The sequence below is a fragment of the Lagopus leucura genome, unplaced genomic scaffold (assembly GCF_019238085.1).
Source record: "Lagopus leucura isolate 7727_CA_CO unplaced genomic scaffold, USGS_WTPT01 Super-Scaffold_100002, whole genome shotgun sequence".
Classification (NCBI taxonomy): domain Eukaryota; kingdom Metazoa; phylum Chordata; class Aves; order Galliformes; family Phasianidae; genus Lagopus; species Lagopus leucura.
Genome location: NW_024962263.1, coordinates 38484051 through 38502780, shown reverse-complemented (window position 1 = coordinate 38502780; position 18730 = coordinate 38484051).

Sequence of the window (18730 nt, the reverse complement as noted above, 5' to 3'; positions counted from 1 at the left end):
TTTAACAGTAGTACTTTGTAGAGATCAAGAGGTTGCTTTTGACCTCACTGTGCAAGTCTCAGATCCCAGACTGGGGCTTCAGACTGGAATTGTTAAGGAAATACAAGCTACAAGCCCCAAAGCATGATGGATTTTAACAGTTTCAATAGAAGTAGATAATGTCAGTTGATAAAATGGCCTTAGTTTAATATTTCTTTAGAGTTGTTCCATACCAGCATATCTGTGCCTGAGTTCTCTCTGCTCAACATGGATAACACATCTCATCTAAACAATTTCTGTAAATACGTACTTGGTTACATGTTTTTTTCTCCATTTTTAGAAGCAGAGCTAGTAAATACTATGTCTTATTTTGGAACCATAGAAAGAAAACAATAACACTATGTGTCATGGTTTTAGAATAGTAGTCTGGATACTGGGACCTGGAAGACTGCAACACACTTTGAAGACAGTGTAAGAAAATAGAAAACTGGACAATATTCAGCTGACCTGTCCTTTTTTTAGGGCTCATTATATACTCAACAAGCATAGATACATAAATAAATGCATAAACGAATGTATAAATAAATAAACAAAACACCTTGTTATGCATAACCTAGGCATGGAACAATAGGTGAAGTATGGATTTCATTTGAGAAAAACGGTGTTAATAAATGGTGGATTTTCTCCACAGAACTCAAGCAGATCTTATTTATAGATGCATATTTTTCTACTTTTCTTTCAAATTTATTGGGACAGGTTTTTTTTTTTTTTCACTTGGCATCCACTGAGAATAATATTGCTGAAAAAGTATCAATTTATTAACAAAATTACTTTTTTTTTGCTTTCATCTTAAAACTTAAAATTTATAGAATAAACTTTTTCCATTAGCAAAATTGGTAATCTTATTTTTTCAGCCTTTCTAGTAAAGAACTTATGCTAAATTTAAATGATGGCCTTTCATTTCTATACGAATTCCTTGGTAGAAACAGAATACTGATATTACTGTGGCAAAATTTTCATTTTTAGAACCTGCCTGTATTGGGATTGGAGTGTCTTTGGTCTGGGATATACCATCATGGTGGAAGAAGGAGAAAGTGTTTTGTGTTATCACTCGGAAAATAAATGTTTAACGATGCTATTTACTTATCAGGATTCAGATGATAAGTAATTCAGATTGCTTCTTATTCAGTATTCAGATGATAAGGTTCAGATTACTTCTGATTTCATAGTCACAGTACAGGAAATTTTCTCTGTAATCTTTGAACACTGTTTCTCCACCCTTACCCATGGAGTGCTCTGGGGGAGGAATACATCCCCAGGAAAAAAAAAAAAAAAAAAAAAAAAGAAAAAGCATTCTATTTGGAAATAAATAAATAAATAAATAAATAAAATAAAATAAAAAATAAAAAATGGAGAGAAGCAAAACCTTACTATGCTATACTATAGTCCTATACTATAGTCCTAAATATCAGGCTGTAAAAATGTGGAAAAAAGGTTACAAATTTCCTTTCTTCTGGCAGAGACATACAATCTATATGTGTGTTACTTTGGGGAACTACTGAATGCCAAATGTTAAAAGCACTTTTTCCTGTTCAGCATCTTATTGAGTATGTTTTAAAATGTCATGTGAGTAGAGAAGTAAGACAGAGAATCCTGGAAAGATGTTATAGTCTCTGAGTAGAAAGCTTGCTTATGTCCTGGGTACAGTTACACCATTCCCAGGAAACCCATGCTAGAACTGATACTGTTTAATAGGTCAATAAAGGTATTTGATTCAAGACTTCATATAGATATACTTTTTACATCTGTCTCTGTGTTTTCAGCAGTATACAGTATCTGCATGGAGAATAAGGTTGTCCAAATATATACAATGTTATGAAAAAAATGTTTGCATCTTAGTTTGTAGCTTTCGATCTGCAGCTGTGTCCTTCTTTGCACCTCTTCCCCTGCCTAATTTCTACATGACATGTAATGAGAAACCCATATAGGGATAACTCAAATTTGCATAGTGTTGCCAACTTTCCATCATGGGCAGAAAGATGGCCAACATTTCTGTGTTTCTGTGAGGATGGTTGCATGTAGACCAGGCAAAAAGTATGGTGATTCTTATGTTTGCCCAGTTAGGGTATTAATAGTGTTTGAAATGCAATTGTTATGAGAATATGACACTTCATGAAACCTGCCTGTTCAACTGTGGGAGACAAGTGTAGTAATAAAAGATATAGAACATTTAGTCAGCAACTATGTCATTTGCCACATCTTACTGCTGATGTGTCTGTGACTAGACAGAAGAAGGCAAGAAGTTATCAACATTGCCCTTTCTTTAGATCACATGGTCTTTGTTGTTGTATCCAATTTCTGTGACAAAAATTCAGCATGAATAGTATAACGTAGTACTTATGGAAAACTTCAAATCTTCAGACTTAGATTTTTTTTTTTTTTTTTTTTTTTTTTTTTTTCCGATAGGAATTTCCTATCCTCTTGCTTCCAGAAGGAAATTGCTTTTTATGATCATTTACCTAACAATTGACCGGAAGCCCTTTTTAAATTGAGTTAGCATGTACAATTCTTGAGACTCTATAAATACCTGTGACAGCAGAAAAAAACTGAAGAGTTACTGTTCCAGAAAGAATTACTGTGATATCTGGAAAATGGACCAACACTGAAGAAAATACGAATTTTTCACTCCTATATCTAAAGCACAGGAAAGTCTAGCCAATAATATTTGTAGAATGCTTTAACAAAAAGAAAATAGAAAAGAGAAATACATAGCAAACAAATAAACACTTTAAGGGTTTACAAAGTTCATTTTCCCAGAAGTTTTGAAGCAAATTCTTCTGTAATTCCAGTATTACAGTAATTTATTACCCATTTATTCTGAACCCAACAGGAAAAAGAGTACTTATCACTTGGACATTTTTAAACTACCTCCCATAATACATTATTGATAAATGAGGCATTATGGGGCCAAGCTAAAATGGGGAAAGAACACTACAAGTGAAAGCACTGTTGTCCTTGCATTACCTTTAATCTCATACTACAGATGCACAGATAGTCTTTGTTGCTTGGAAAGAAAGGTTTCTTTTTCTCACTACATTCAATTCATTAACTTTGAATGGGACATATATTTTTTTTTTCTCCAAATTTTTCATCAAAGCACTCATCAAAGTGAAGAGTCATTGAGCATTTGATCCTTTAACATTTTGCCCACATTGAGTCACCACTTAAGTAGTGATGAATTTTGTCTTAGCTCTCGTTTATAACCATTTTGGTAAAAGACCATCCTGTCAAAATGCAGCATTTTAGAGCCAAATTTTTGTTACTGGAGAAAAGCTAATGAGTAGTTAAGTCAATGACTGAGATATTAAGGTTAAAAATTTAAAAGTCTTCTATTGGAGAAAATGAAATTTATCATTGATTTTGATTTGATTATAAATTTTAGCAAATAGTTCTGAAGTTTGGGTGGTCAAAGTGCAAACAGAAAATAATTGTTGTGAACGACAGTTTAACAGACAAAGAGACTTCAGTCACGGAAGCAAAAAACATCTCAGCATGAAGTACTATCAAATTTCATCCTTAATGGCTGCAGAAATCACTCCATCAAAAGAACCTTCCATCTCTTTAGATGCACAAAATAGAAGGAGGAAAAACTGCCCTGCTTGACATTAAAGCCAACCTCCACCTTGTCTTAAAAAATGATATATTTCAAAATCACATTTATTTATTAGGAAACACAAAAGAATTAAAAAGAACTTTGGAAGATAGAAGATGTACTTTGATTAGGTTGAGGAACCTAAGGTACCCAGGTAGGCTTTCCAGTTATATATCAAAGTACTTCTCTATTAGCCTAATAGTCAGTCATTACATGGATGCAAAAGTCATGCTTATGTTGAAGTTAAAATACTTGAAGAATGTTGATTGGTTTCTGGACACAAGAGAGTATTTTTTTTTCAGGCAGAAATAGAATATGTGTCACACAAACAAACAAAAAGACTTCTTGCCCCCTTCAAAAATAAACAAACATCCAGTGGATCTTGAAACTATTTTCTTTTTTGTTACAATGAAAATCCCTACAAAACTTTTTCAAGTACAGTTACCCTGAAAATGCAGCCATGCAAATACTTTAGCAGTATGATCAAACCACTCTTTTCAGTTTAGTTTCTTATTTAAAAACAAAACAAGATATTTGTGAGAATTTTTTTGATTTTTTTCTTTTAAATTACTGGAACAGCTGTTTCAGGAAATTAATTTTTTTGTTTTAAATCCTCACCAGTATTTTAATATTCCTCTCAAGTTATAGACAATAATAACTGAATCTCTTTGCTTTTGTTTCACATTCTCATTAATTACACATTTTAGTTATGACATTGAAAATATCTACTTAGCTGACTGACTACTCACTTCAGCCTTCTGAAGTCTTTGCAACCTTGTAAAATCTTCCTAATGTAAGCACAGAATAACTTTATTTTGTTATGAAATTAATATTTCTCATGTCCTAGCTTATCAACTGATCTACATCATCCTAAAGCAACAATACGTACTCTTTATTTTTTAACCAATTCTACAATATTTTTCATCTTTTAAAACATTTTCAGTGTTGGCTTTTAGGCCACTGATACAAAATAAAGGAACAAGATTCATGATTAAATATGTGTTCATTCTTTGTCTGAAATTCCTGAAGTAGCTATCTTAGTTCATAAGATGCTTCTTCTGAAGTGCTGAATAACTTATCATAGACTCAAAGTATGGCTCAGGTTGGAAGGAATCTCAAAGCTAACCCAACCCCCCCCCGCCATGAGCAGGGCTGCCCCCCACCAGCTCAGCTACCCAGGGCCCCATCCAACCTGGCCTTTAGCACCTGCAGGGATGGGGCACCACAGCTTCTCTGGGAAGTCTGTGCCAGATTCTAACCACTCACTGAGTGAAAAATTTCTCTGTGACGTCTAATTTAATCTTCCCTCTTTTAGTTTAAAATCATTCCTCTTTGTTCTATCACTGTCAGGCTATGTGTAAACTTGGCCTCCTTCCTGATTATAGGCTACTTTTAAATATCAGAGGACCACAATGAGGTCTGCTTGGAGCCTTCTCCATCTGTCTAATAATATTTGTGGCCTTATTCAATGGAGACTGCATATGCACATCTTTGTGAAAATTAAGTTTCAAATCAAAATATTTTCAACAAGATGATACCACAAGTCACATTCAAAGCAAGCTACACCTCTTTCCCCTTTCAGGATATCTCTGAATACCTGAGTAGATAAATCTGTCCTCCCATGAAAAGGCAAGGCCTTCCTCCAACCTCAAGGTTGGAGGCCATCTGTATAATCAGAAATAAGTTGCATGCAAAAGACACAAATGAACAGCTTTCTATTTCATGGAATAGCCTGTCACATCTACCCTGGTTGGTATGTTTGACAATGAAGAGGTCTTTCCGCACCTGCTTTCTGCACTCTAGAATTGATCAGTTTAGTTAAAACCTATTCACCTGTAATTAAGATTGGCAGTATTAAGACATCTGCAAGTGCACATCACCTCCCACTGCCTCAGACATAGCTTGTGACATTGACTAAAACAATACTAAGTGTATGCTTCAATTATAGCATGGAGATATGCCAGCAACACAACTGGATTACAGCATCACAGATGAGAAGAGAGGGGATATTGGTCTGATAGAAAATTCCAGATGATGACTGAATTCAACAACCAAATTCAGGAAGCAGAGGGATATACCTCTGAGATTTGCTCCCACACATGTATATGAATATATACCTTATACAAATACTCAGTGTCATTTTACATGGCCTTGACAGTAAATTATTTGTAGAATAGAATAGATTAAGCCACCCTACTAAACTAAACAGATGAACTCTTGTTAGCCTAGAGGAGCAAAACTCTTAATACATAGAATATCCCTCTTTTTGTGCACATGAATACTTGAAGGATTGGAATCTTGTTGTGTGGATCTCCTCTGCTAATCAGAAATCAGAGTTCATCATATGTATGATGAGCTTACCATAACAGTCTATTCAATATTCTTGTCAAATTTGGCTTATAAATATTTTCTTTCTACGTGCACTCTCATTTCTGTATGAATGGTGTTGATTCTGGATGAATGCCTGTGATCTACAAACAGGACTGTCCTCTAGATATAAGAGGTCTAAGTGTCAGTAACTGGACTGATAGTACAAAGTCCATGTGTTCAAGTGGTCAAGCACCAAGAACAAGAGGAAATAAAAGCTCTGTGGGTATGCTACTGGAAAGGCTGAACATCTAAGACAAGCTGCAGAAGGGACCCATATGCTATGAATGCGCATGATCTACTATCAGACTAGCCTCCATTGACAATGGAATAATAAATAAGGATGTGAGTAAAAGCATTGCTACCACTCTTTTAATTGCCAGACTGATAAAAAATGCAGAGTCAAAATGCATAGACCCTTTGAAGATCAATAATGGAGTGCATACTTGAGAAAATATGAGGAGTGTGTTGTCATATGCCCTGAGATGTTTGCTGATTCTCTCCTTTCCTTTGCACCTTGCACCTCTTTCCTTGCTGTGCTTTAGGTGCAAGGCTGTATTACAAATTTTGTTCTATTCTGTGAAAGGTGACTGTAGGAGTTGCCAGGTAGGGCACATATGTGTGCTAAGCACTGGGAAAAGTGCTTGACATTGTGTCTTTCTTGACCCACAGCTTGCTTAACAGATGACCTGTTTGTCAGAGATGGGGTGTTATATAAAGCACGGTGCACTTTGCTGAAGATAGGTATTGCTCACAGTGACAGTGTGCATCTTTGATAGACAAACCTTCTATATTCATGCAGAGCAGTGTTATCATTCTGAATGTCTGCAGGTCTATGGGTATTATCAAGAGCAGAGTGTGAACAGTCTGAAGGATAAACTAGTAATGATGGTGATGAAAGATGAGGATTATAGAGAAGATTGCCAAAGCAGGAGAGGATGGTGTTTGATGTTCTCTCACTCCAATTATAGGAGGGAGAGGAGGTTCTTTTATATATGTACATATCCAACAGTGAGATTAAGACAAATCAATGGGTCAAATGTTTGCCCGGCCAGCTTTTTACAAATCCTACTTGCTTAGGGAGGTGGGAAAGGGAAGACAGGCAATTGAAAAGAGATAAGAAATAAAAGCAAGGAGTCTTTGTAGAAAGCAAGAGAGATAGTCACCACCGAGGTTTCCAGTGTAGCTCACAGTTTTCCCTTGTTCTGAAGAACTCATCCAGTCACTGCAGGGGATGGGAGAGAGCCAGGAAGCTTCCCAGCAAGCAGACTCCAGGGGGTTGTTTCCTAGGTAATTTTTTTTACTCTTAAGGAATTCATTTGCCAGGTGGTTCCTTTCCTCAGGGAGTTCCTCTTCCAGGGTTTCTTTTCTTCGGGAATTCCTCTTCCCAGATATCTTTTCTTTGGGTGTTCCTCTCCAAAGTACTTAGTTTAATGGGAACCTTTTATCCCCCACTTCTCAGTTTTTTTTGTTTTTTCTTCTTTTCTCTATGTTAGTGTGACACAACTGGCACAACAGATAAGCCAGCAAGGAGTGATGCCCTTGTTGCCATGCACAAGCATTATCGCCTTTTGCAGTGGTCAGCTCCTTCCAGGCACCCCCCACTCCCCCACTTCCCTCACCCCCCCCCCCCAAAAAAAGACTGCTTGTCCCACTTCTGCTTATCTTTACAATCATAAGCAGAAGTATTGTGGCACAGTGACACCCACCACTTGCCCCCCTAGATAATTCACAGTTGTCAGTTAGAGTCTTATCACCAAAAAAGTCTCACCAATAAAGCTTTGAGCCAAGGAAAAAAAAAAAAGGGGGGGTTCAGACAACTGTCTTTCATAGATGTGTGTCTGTTTGTTCTGGTGCATGTTTGTTTTAAGTTCTCTGTTTAGAATGGATGAACTGCAATATTCGTGGACGTGTCTGTGAGGAAAGGCTTTGATAAACTGACTGCATCTACCTGGAGATGAGTATTTTCCAATAAAAAACATTTTGTGGAGAGTAGAATTTACCTTGTGGAGGTTATACATACTGCTGGCTGGTGCAAATTACAGGGGTGATGGGGTATGCATCAATTCAAGGCCCTCCAGGTTTGACACTCACTTATGTGTCCAGAAGACAAGTTTACGAAGAATCTCAACTGTTTTGACAGCTTATTAGACCAGGTCAGACCTAAAACTGTAGTTAAATCTAGATTTCTTCTATAGAAGTAGTTCGTCACACAGGTTTGCTGTGGTCTTTCATTGCTCCAGTAAATTAAAGAAGTTGTGGTAGGTGAGCATACATGCCCTGTCCTTCTATCATTTGGGCACCATTATAAGGAAGGATTTTTTTTCCTGTAATCATAATACATCATACTGACTAGATGAGAGTGTAATTCTGAAACTGAGTATTTTGTTTATTATCTCTCCTAGAGCAATAAAAATGCATTAAGAATTTTAGCATTATTTATTTTTCAAATTTTCTTGTCAATGAGGCAGTTTAGCATGAAACCCTACCAGGAGTGATTTCAATGCCACAGATAGTACTGCACAAGGAAGATAGAAGATAACCACCTGAAAGTAGACAAGGGTAGTGAACTCCTTATATTAGATGAAAACCATAGTGTCATGAAAAATTATGAAACTATCTACACCAAGACAGAGTCAAACATGATTTCTCCATACAATTCCCACTACTGAATAAGCAAATCTCATTCATGTGTTTGGTTATGTCAGGTTAAAGTAAATATTTCATTTCATAAATATTAAGATGAAATCTGAGACAAGAAATTATGATGGGTTAGCCTTGGTTGGTTGCTAGACCTCCACTTAGGAAGTCAATATGAACAATATCTATCAGTCTGTTTTATCCTCTTTATAAGCATGGAAGTAACCACTGGTGGTGCATCTTGGTTTAGTAGTGAAAAATAAATAAATGCACTTAATTATAGACTTTGTTTATTGTAGGAGGCCAGAAATAGCACATATGATAAACACTTCTGTTAAAATTACTGAGGCATATTGTGATTTTGATTTGTCCCATATGGCTTGCCTGAAGAGGTTGTTTTAGATTAAGAGCTTTCATATTTTTCTGCAGAATTTCCAATTTTCCAGTAGAAAAAAACTGAGAAAAACACACTAGATCAGATTGTTATTACCCAACTCCAAATGGATTAGCAGAATGCTTCACACAAACACTGAAAAAGGCATTAGGTAAAGATGAGGATAGATTGTTGCAAACTTCAATTTATCCTGAAGGAATCACATAAGCTCCCACACAGCTATTCCCATGATATAACGAAATAAACTTTGCTTGTCTAGGCAACAATAATCATCATCAACAACAAAAACAACAAAACAGCAGTCCCCACACCTACTTATAAAAAAAGTTTTAAAAAAATAATATTCATAATAGATCCTCTGGTCTCCTGTTGCATGAGATTTTCTGAAGCAAAACTCAGACAAGGAATAAAGTTTTCCTGGTATACACTTTCATGGACAGTGTCTTGCTGGACTTTTACACAGCTAGATCATCTGGCACATTTAATTTGTTGCATTTTGTGTGTTCAATTTCCTTTTGTCTTAGCACAAGTGCCTAGTGGATGGAAAAGCAAAATAAAGAAAGCACAGTACAATAGGAGATAGATAGAAAAGGCAGCAAAAACCCTTTTGTGTGGATTGTCAGATGGTAGGCTTGCTACAATGTGGATTGTTTTCAAGAAATGAATCCTTGTGTTTTTTCTGTGCTGCCTTTTAGAAAGCATCTGAAATAGTACATGACACCACCAGGCTTGACAGCTATTTGTCTCTGTCCCTAGAAGTGTAAATAATTGATGTAGACCTTCTTGGACCCTGAATGACTTCTTCTGTCACAAGGAGGTAGTGCATGCCACTTTTGCTACTCTAACAACCTTTACCAATGTCAGCTAAAAAAATATCTATTCAGCAGAATACACGAAAGTACACGAAAACTAGAGAATACGAAAACTTATATAGGAAGAATTTGGAGAAACTGTTAATGGAGATATCTGTTAGTTTCATCCTGAAAATCCTGTAACAATGTCTACTCTGATTTAGGAGAAACTCTTATGACAACTAGATAGTCTTTGGAAACAAGGAATAAGCCTACAAAATTCCTTTTCAGTGGAATAGGATGGATTGATCAGCAAAGCTTCAGTGACAACTGTAGTACAATGCAGGAGGCCTTCTTCCCAGTCTTCTGTCCTGACAGAAGCAGAAATTAGCTACAAGTTGGGATCGGATAACTAACATGAGCCAACAATAATCCTTTGTGTGTAAAGGGAACAGGTCAGGAGGCAATGGCTTTTGAAGTTTCCTATGATCCAAATGAGTTTGCAGGTTAAAAGGAAATTGCAGTGACTGAAGATATACACAAAACATTCATACAGAATGTGAACTACATTGGAATTAGAAAGCTTTCTTTTGTTACGTGGATGCCAGCCAGCTTCTAGACAACTTGTTGTGTTGCAGCCACAGGTATGTGTTCTGCTTGCATGTGCCTTCTAGATTTGTAGCACACCGTTTGGGACCTGTGACTTCCTTTCATTTTTGAAAGTAAGCCAAAACAAGGTAACTCATTCTTTCATTACAAGAAACAATTCAAGATGCTCATAATTCAACAACAATTACATAAAATAGGGTAAGCCTGTTATTTGTTCACTACTGCACCAATTCATTGATCATTTTCTCTATTTCTGAAAGAAATAAAAAAAGTTGAGAATCCAAGTAGCTATATAAATTTAGCTTTTAGTTTTATGCAAAAAGCAGACAGGTGTATGTACATATGTGCCTTTTCTTCTTGTCTTTTCTTTTCTGAAGTATTTTCAAAATATACTTACTTCTGAGCTGCATCAAACTGCACATAGAACTCTAAAAAACTATTAAAAAGTATATAAAAAAGGCATCTTGGTTGCATTGCAATGCTTATGAGACATGTTCTCTACTCAATATTAGTAAATACATATATTCTAATTTTATTCAAAATAGATGAATTCATTCAAGGCTGGAACTTAACTGCTTAAAATCACTTTCAGCATTTTGATTTTTGAGCATCAAACTCTTACCAATGAGTCCTCTCCATTTCTGCCTTCCTCTTACTGTCCTGTCAAAACTCCATCGACATCAGCAAATTATACATACTTGAAATACGTACTGGGAGAACACCCAGATTGACTTTCTTTGTATAAATCATTTCACAGACTCATTCTTGGATGCAGGCACTGTTTTATTTATTCCAGACATCAGAGAATCGTGGTAAACCTCATTCTGGTAGACAACCAGTTTGAGGTGGGGTTGGGTGTGCTGGACCACTGGACCAGAAATTTTTAAGAACACAAATAAGACACTTTCTTCCTTTTATTGCTTCTCAGTGCTGATTTCTCCCACTGGGTGAATACTTCCTGGAAAACAACCTCCAGATGGGCCCTTGTTGCCATTAGGATTTTAATTTCAGTGGGTTTTTATTTTTTTTCTGTGAAGAAACTTCATCAGACTTCCTAGCTTCATTTCCTGGCAGTGATTCAAGGCACAAAATACAATACATGTTTATCCTTTATCAATTCCAACATCCCCAAACTATTATGTTATAGCAGTGCTTGCCAAGAGTGGAGGTGACTCTCAACCTTTGCTGACAATGTCTAAAGAAGTCTGCCTCAAAAGGAGTTAGTCACAAGATGGCTTTCCAAATTCTGTGACTATGCTATAAATTTGGGATGACTTCAAGATGGAAGACATGTTAGTAACCTGCTAACATCATTGACTGAAGAAGGTAGCTGAGAAATAGACAAAAAAACAAAAAAATTACATGGAAAATGTCATGGGCGTTAGTGGCTTCATACTGCTTCATCCTTGTGTTTGAGGCTTGATCTGCATGGGAAACTATATTGTGACACAGTTTTGATATTTCTATAATTAATGGAAAATAATACTTAAAAGTTAGCAAAGTACTTTACCTATGTAATCTTATTACATATGTCTTCTACCTAGACATATTTGAAGATTGACCTATTCAGTGTTGATACATTCTATCATCATCAAGGATTTACCAGTGACTAATTTTTTTCTACAAACACATATCTTCAAGGCAGTTGAAGAAAAACGAGGAGGGTATTTCAAATGTAGAAGCACAAGATGATAACAATATCCTAAGGCACTGAGGAAAAACTATGAATGATTAATTGTAGGTCACTAAAAATGCAACAGCTGGAGAGTAGTACAGCACAAGTTGAACATATACACACAACTGTGTTATAATCAACATAATCAATGTAATCATACTACCTATTGAAGCTTGCTAGAACTGAATTCTCTAGAGCTCTTGTTCGCTGAGGTGACTTAGGAAAATACATTTAATAAAGTACGTTTTTGAAGTGGACCTACCATGGACTTCTCATCATATCTCTGGTTCTGAGACATGTTTGCTGAGCCTAGAATACGCCAAATTCAAGGCAAATGGCAGGAGGGAATAGGTGAAATGTGGAAAGCATGCAGCCAGATGCTTAGATTCTCAATCCGAGGTCATGAAACAGAAGAGGATTAATGGAGTTCTTTCATATAAACATTTTATACAGCTTAGCATAATGACAACCAGCCAGACAGGACATCTCTTCCCTTTCTCTTTTGCAAAGAAGTAGTTTCTGCAAAACTATGAGATTTGTTTTGATTTAAACTAGGCAATGAGTTATTTCTGGAAAGGAACCTACGTCACGCTGTCTTTTGAACACAACCAACCAATATTTTAAAAAATCATCTATAGTGGTATATGTGAATTACCTTTGAAACCCAGTATAATCATGTGGTATGCGTATATAAATGTTAAGCAGTAGGTGCTTGGCAGTCATGTGGCAAGGTAGGAAAATTAAAAAAAAATGCTATGCAATGTAACATACTTACGTCTAGTTCCTCCTAAGGCTCATTTATTATGTAGCATGACGTAAGCCACTGAGTTGCCTGTCCTGGAGAACTGGAATGATGCAAATATCTAGATATTACAAATGCAGACACTATGATTAACATGCTACTTTACTGCAAGTTTTGTGATTATATTTTTTATGTTGATGGAAGCTTGTGTAAGCATTGGTGTATGCTTGTGGTCCCCCAGACTGCAGAGAAATTGGAGGTAGAGAACATAAATTATTTAATTAAATCCAGCAGTGATTGAGGACATTTATTAATGGCGAACCATTACTAATGACAAAGATAAGACTTGTTAGTGTTAAAGCAGCACACAGATAGATTAACTTTAATGACAACAAGCTTTTATAATCAGGCATATAATGACTAAAGAGCATTGTTTTGCAAATAATATTAATAATGTCAGTAAAAATACTGTCTAGATATGAGGAAGAACTTTACTGTGCAGGCGATTGAACATCAGAATGTTTCCTCTAGAGGCTGTGGATTCTCTCTCTTGAGAGGTATTCAGAAGTCACCCAGACATGGTACTCAGCAACATGCTTTAAATGCCCCTGCTTGAGTAAGGCATCGGACCAGATTGCTTCCAGAGGTCCTTTCCAACCTCAGCCTTTCTGCAATTTCATAATGCTCTGAGACTTGAGAATGTTCAGAAAGTTTGGAAGGATATAGATATCTCCCAAAGCTAGGTGCTATGTGCTTGGACTGATAAAAACAAAGTTTGCGCTGACAGAATCTACTTGCAAAAAGAAATTAATCCCATTTATATTTTTTCCTCTATAAACATTATAAGCCAATACTTTATGCATGGAAAAGCTACTCTCCAGCTACTATTCTTTATATCACGTAACACTGAAATGTATCTATACATTTAAAATAAATAAATAAATAAAATGGAATAAAGAGAAACCAAAGAGATTTATATTTCAGTTTTAAATCCATCCAGGTATTGGTCCAAAGTTATGTTAGCAGTTACATTAACCACAGGGTGGTTAATGGTGCATTTATAGTATTGATCACATAACACATTGTAATAAGCAGAATTAAAGGGATAGAAATAAATGTTCTGTTAAGTGTCAGAGAATTATTATACGAATTTACAATGATGTGAATGCTATATTCAGCCAACAGCTTTGAATTTATCACAGATGAAGCTTTTTCATAAAGTTATTGCTTCTTGTGTTTAAATTCATTCCCAAAGTAATTTAATTAAATCGTCTTTATTTCTTCTCCTTTTAAGGCCAGAAGACTTCTTAAATCAGTATTATTTAACTTATAAGACTGCAATTTACGATAGCTACTTACAGTGTAGAATTGTGCAGATAAATAAGTGGAAAGTGATGTCCACAGAATACTTAGATGATTCTTAAGTTTTAGCTACATTACGGGCATTTTACAGGAAAGAAGCAGCACTTTGTCTTTTTGACAGGAAAGGTTAGACTGACCATTAAAACAGCAGAATACATGCTAAACAACTTTGTTTAGCATACGTTCAAAAAACTCAAGAGAATAAAAGCCACCACCTACAGTCACTGTGACAACAGTTCAGCATTAAGATGATTTGTATTGATACAGACTGACCATTAAAACAGCCAGAATACATGCTAAACAACTTTGTTTAGCATACGTTCAAAAAACTCAAGAGAATAAAAGCCACCACCTACAGTCACTGTGACAACAGTTCAGCATTAAGATGATTTGTATTTTTAGGACTAATCCTTGGAAAGTTTCTACAGTCTTCTTTAAGCAATAAGGACATATTTTCATATTGTACTGTCATACTGGAACCGGTTTGAATCCTTTTTTATTCAAAATTGAGCAGAATCTCCTGATGTCCATGAGACGTATTTAACCTTTTTATTATATGCAAAAGTGAACAAGGACTAGATTTTAAAAATGAAAATATGCTTATGAGCATTCTCCTACTGTTTATTTTTTACCAAACATATTCTTCATTTTAATTTGAATAAAGAAGAAGGTGAATTTGTCAGATAAGTAGTTTTTAAAATATTTTAGAAGGTCATTGCATTATATTTTTTTCACATGCTTTATGTGAAACACAACACAAAATGCACAACTCAAAGCAACAGAAATTACTGAAAAAGCCACCTTTTTAGTGGAATAGTGAGAAAGTAAACCTGTGCTATGGCTTCTTCTTCTAGGTGAGATCAGAAATGAACTTCAGAGAAAAGTAATTGACAATGACGAATGCATATTTTATATTGCTGGAAATAATGTATTCTATATAAAATGAAAGAAATAGTAAATAAATACTCTTGGAAATGGATACAATTGCATCTTATAATGAAAGGGTAGTTTTGACATTTTACTTGATGCCTTCCCCAGATGTTTAGCAAATATTTCAAGAAATAGCTTTCCAATTATACAATAGAGAATTATTTTTTTCTATCAGAAAGAGAATGTATTCATTGCAGTATTATTTAGATAATAAGTTTGATTTCAGTGAACTTGAGTTCACTGAATTTCATTCCATGCAAAATACATTCAATGGTACAGAAATAGAATGTTTTACTGATTTGAAGTTAATGTTCTTAGGAGTACCACAGAACCAAAAAGAGTAAACGTAACTAGGGGAACAGTTCCATATCTTCTCTTTTTTAAAATAATTATGAAGAATATTTTACTGAACCCAAAAGCTTGTTTCTACTTATTCATGGGATAGTAATGATATAGATGATAGAAATCAGAAATGCTTTCTTTATCCTCAGAAGTATTCTCCCAGATAAACAAAAATCAATTTGAAGTTCTGCCAAAGTGGCTGTGAGAGTTTCCTGCACGATAATCTCTTGGGAGGGAAATTTTCTGGTTAACTGTTCAGAGATATCTGATGATTCTTGTTGCATGCGTTATATACTATAACCAATTATTTTGAATCAAATTAAACCCTCTATGTAAATAAGTATCAAAATTTCCATTAACAGGAAATTCTTCTGCATATATTATGAAGCAAAATTGAACATTTACTTATCTCAGTACAGCCAACCCATACATGGATAACATTTTCAGGCTCAGTAATTCTCTTATTCTTTACTTGGGGGGCTATATAGAAGTAGAATACTCAATTTTGAACTTAAAACCTGTTCCATCTTCTGTTCACTTTTATCACAGAATCATAGAATTGTTTAGGTTGGAAGAGATCTCTAAGATGATCTAGAAATTTAATTCAGTTCTGTCTATATTTAAAGCTATTCTCTTATAATAATAATGAGCCCAATGAACATATTTTCTTTGATTTGATTGTATCTCCAAACTGAAGACTGATCTTCAAAAATACAGTTGAAGCTGAATAATTAGTAGGTTAAAAACTAACACCGTAAGAGCTGGGAAAATCTGTAAGTTATGAAATATTCTTTGAAAACTGCAATCATTATGGATCACTTATGCTGAGTTTTTTCTTTCATATTTATTTAACTAGCTTAAAAGAAAAAAAATAATACCCAGATTTTAAATTGTAATTCCTGTACTACATTCAGAAAGTGCGTTAGGACACAAATGCATAAAAGCATTATAGTGATCACTACAATGTAATCAAGTTCAATTATTCTAATTCTCATGAAGTGTTCAGGTGAAATTTTTCAGAAAGGTTTTCAAGTTTGCAGCTAATACTACAGCTTGATATATTTAATATTGAATGTATTGGATTTCTCCTCAAGTTTCATGTTAGCAACACATATAAAATTATCAACTTCAGTAGCACAAGTTTAAAATTTTCTTAAATAAAGCCTCTTCAAAATATATACCAGGAGTTATGCTTGAACACTTTAGGTATCAGGACTTCAGCAATTACTACTTCACATGAATTAATATGCTTAGAAGTGAATTTTAACCATAGATAAACGGTTGAGGAAGAACAGCAAGTAGATCATCCTTGTGAACTAGAAAGCCTTTTTGGAAACATTTCTTCTTTTTACTGCATCTTTTCAAATAGATAATTGTGGTAATTTTACCTTGGTCAGCATCTAAGATTTTTCTGCAATAATTAATATCTCTTTAGTAAGCACCTAAGTTTTCAGAGAGTCAATGTTCAAAGTCAGACTTAAGTACTTTTTTCTTTCCTGGTTGAAAAGAATCAGAAAAACAAACAAACAAAAATCACAACATAACAAAAACAAAACCTACCAAAAAAAGAACAACATCAAAAAGCAGCAGGTTTTGCTACGCTGAACGAAGGCCACCAGAATACTGGGGAAAAGCCTCAATTTGTTGCAGGGTAGTGGCTGAAATAAGATTTCTAACTTATTAAGCAATTTATTTTCAGGCATAATATTGGTATGGCAAAGGAGCCTGGATGAAAGGAGCTGGGAGGAGCTTTAGATTTTCTTGAACAAATTCAGGTGTAATTCAGATCCAGATGTATTCTTATGAAGTGGATGGCTAATGAGAAAGGAACCACTTGATAAAGGAAATTTAATATGAAATTTGAGAGAAATTGTGCAGGTGGAAGAAAGAAACAACTGATAAAAAAAAAAAAAAAAAAAAAAAAAGTGTATTTTGGAGGTATTGAAGGCTGAAAGGTTTTGCATCCCACAGTGGTAAGGCAGTCAATTCATGGACGTAAAACATTATGTTTGTAGATATTCAGCTTGTGACCTTATCTGAAACTGTTTATTTCTACTTTATTTCCTATCACCTTTTGGATATTTTGCCTACGGTCAAATCCAATGGTTTCCTAAACCATCTGTAAAAGATGGGAAAATAGCATTGCATGCTGCAGTTACCTCATCCCCATTTTACACATGACATCTTCATCTTGGCCCTTCTGCAGTTTTTTAGCTAAATTATTGTTCTGAAATAATTTCTTTCCCACTCTCATTAGTAGGATTTACTTGCTACTATGTATCTAACTCTCTCCTTATTCCATTGTCTTTTTCACTTTATGTCAATCATCCATAGAAAGGGAGGAACCCATTAGCTTGAGTTGAGCTTAGCCTACAGGCAGTGCACATCGAAGGTTTATCAACCTGAATAAAAGATTGAATCCCTTTAAGGCTTTGACATCTTGCCTTTTGAGTTAAAGAAAATCAAGAGACAAGAAACAGAGAGCTGGTCATTCATCAGACAGAATGAGATTATATTGAGCCTAAAAAGTGTATGGAACTCAAGACCAAACTGTGGATCCTTGAAAAAAGGATCCTTGATTTCATTTGACTTCTGTGAGCTGCCTCAGGGCACCTTGTAATGGATAGTTGGTAAAGACAGCCCCTCCCCAGCCCTTGTGGTGATTCTTCAAAAAGCCTGCTCTACTGCCTTCAGTCCAAAAGGGCAAGAAAGTGAGGAAGAGCTGGGATGTCAATAAAGAACTTTTTTTTTTTTCTTTTTTTTTTTTCACTGTTGGCCTGTTGTCTAATTGTCAACATCATTTTGAAAAACCACATGTACATGCCTTCATCAAGCAAGCCCCTCACCTTCTCTCTGTAAAAATGAAATTCAGATCATATTTACTACTGGAGAGAAGAAAAAATTTTGTTTTCTCTCCCTCTTGTTATTCCCTGCAGCAGATAGAGCTTGGTCCTATGAACCTAGTATCCATGATGTGCTTCACATGCAAGGTCATAGTCTGTGGATCTGACTTCTCATTCTAAGTGCTCTGCACACAACTCCTCTGGAAGCTGGTACCCAACACAGATCTCTCCCACTTCGTTAAGTCTTGTTAAAGTCAGTAGTTTTCATCCATTTCATTTATGACAGCTGTACCAAAAGCCTGAGACCTCCACTTCTCACAAACAAGAGGCAGGGATGGATTTCTGCATAGAGTTACCATTTCTCTTTTTGTCATTCTTAGTTTTTTATTTTCTTTTACTCCTGT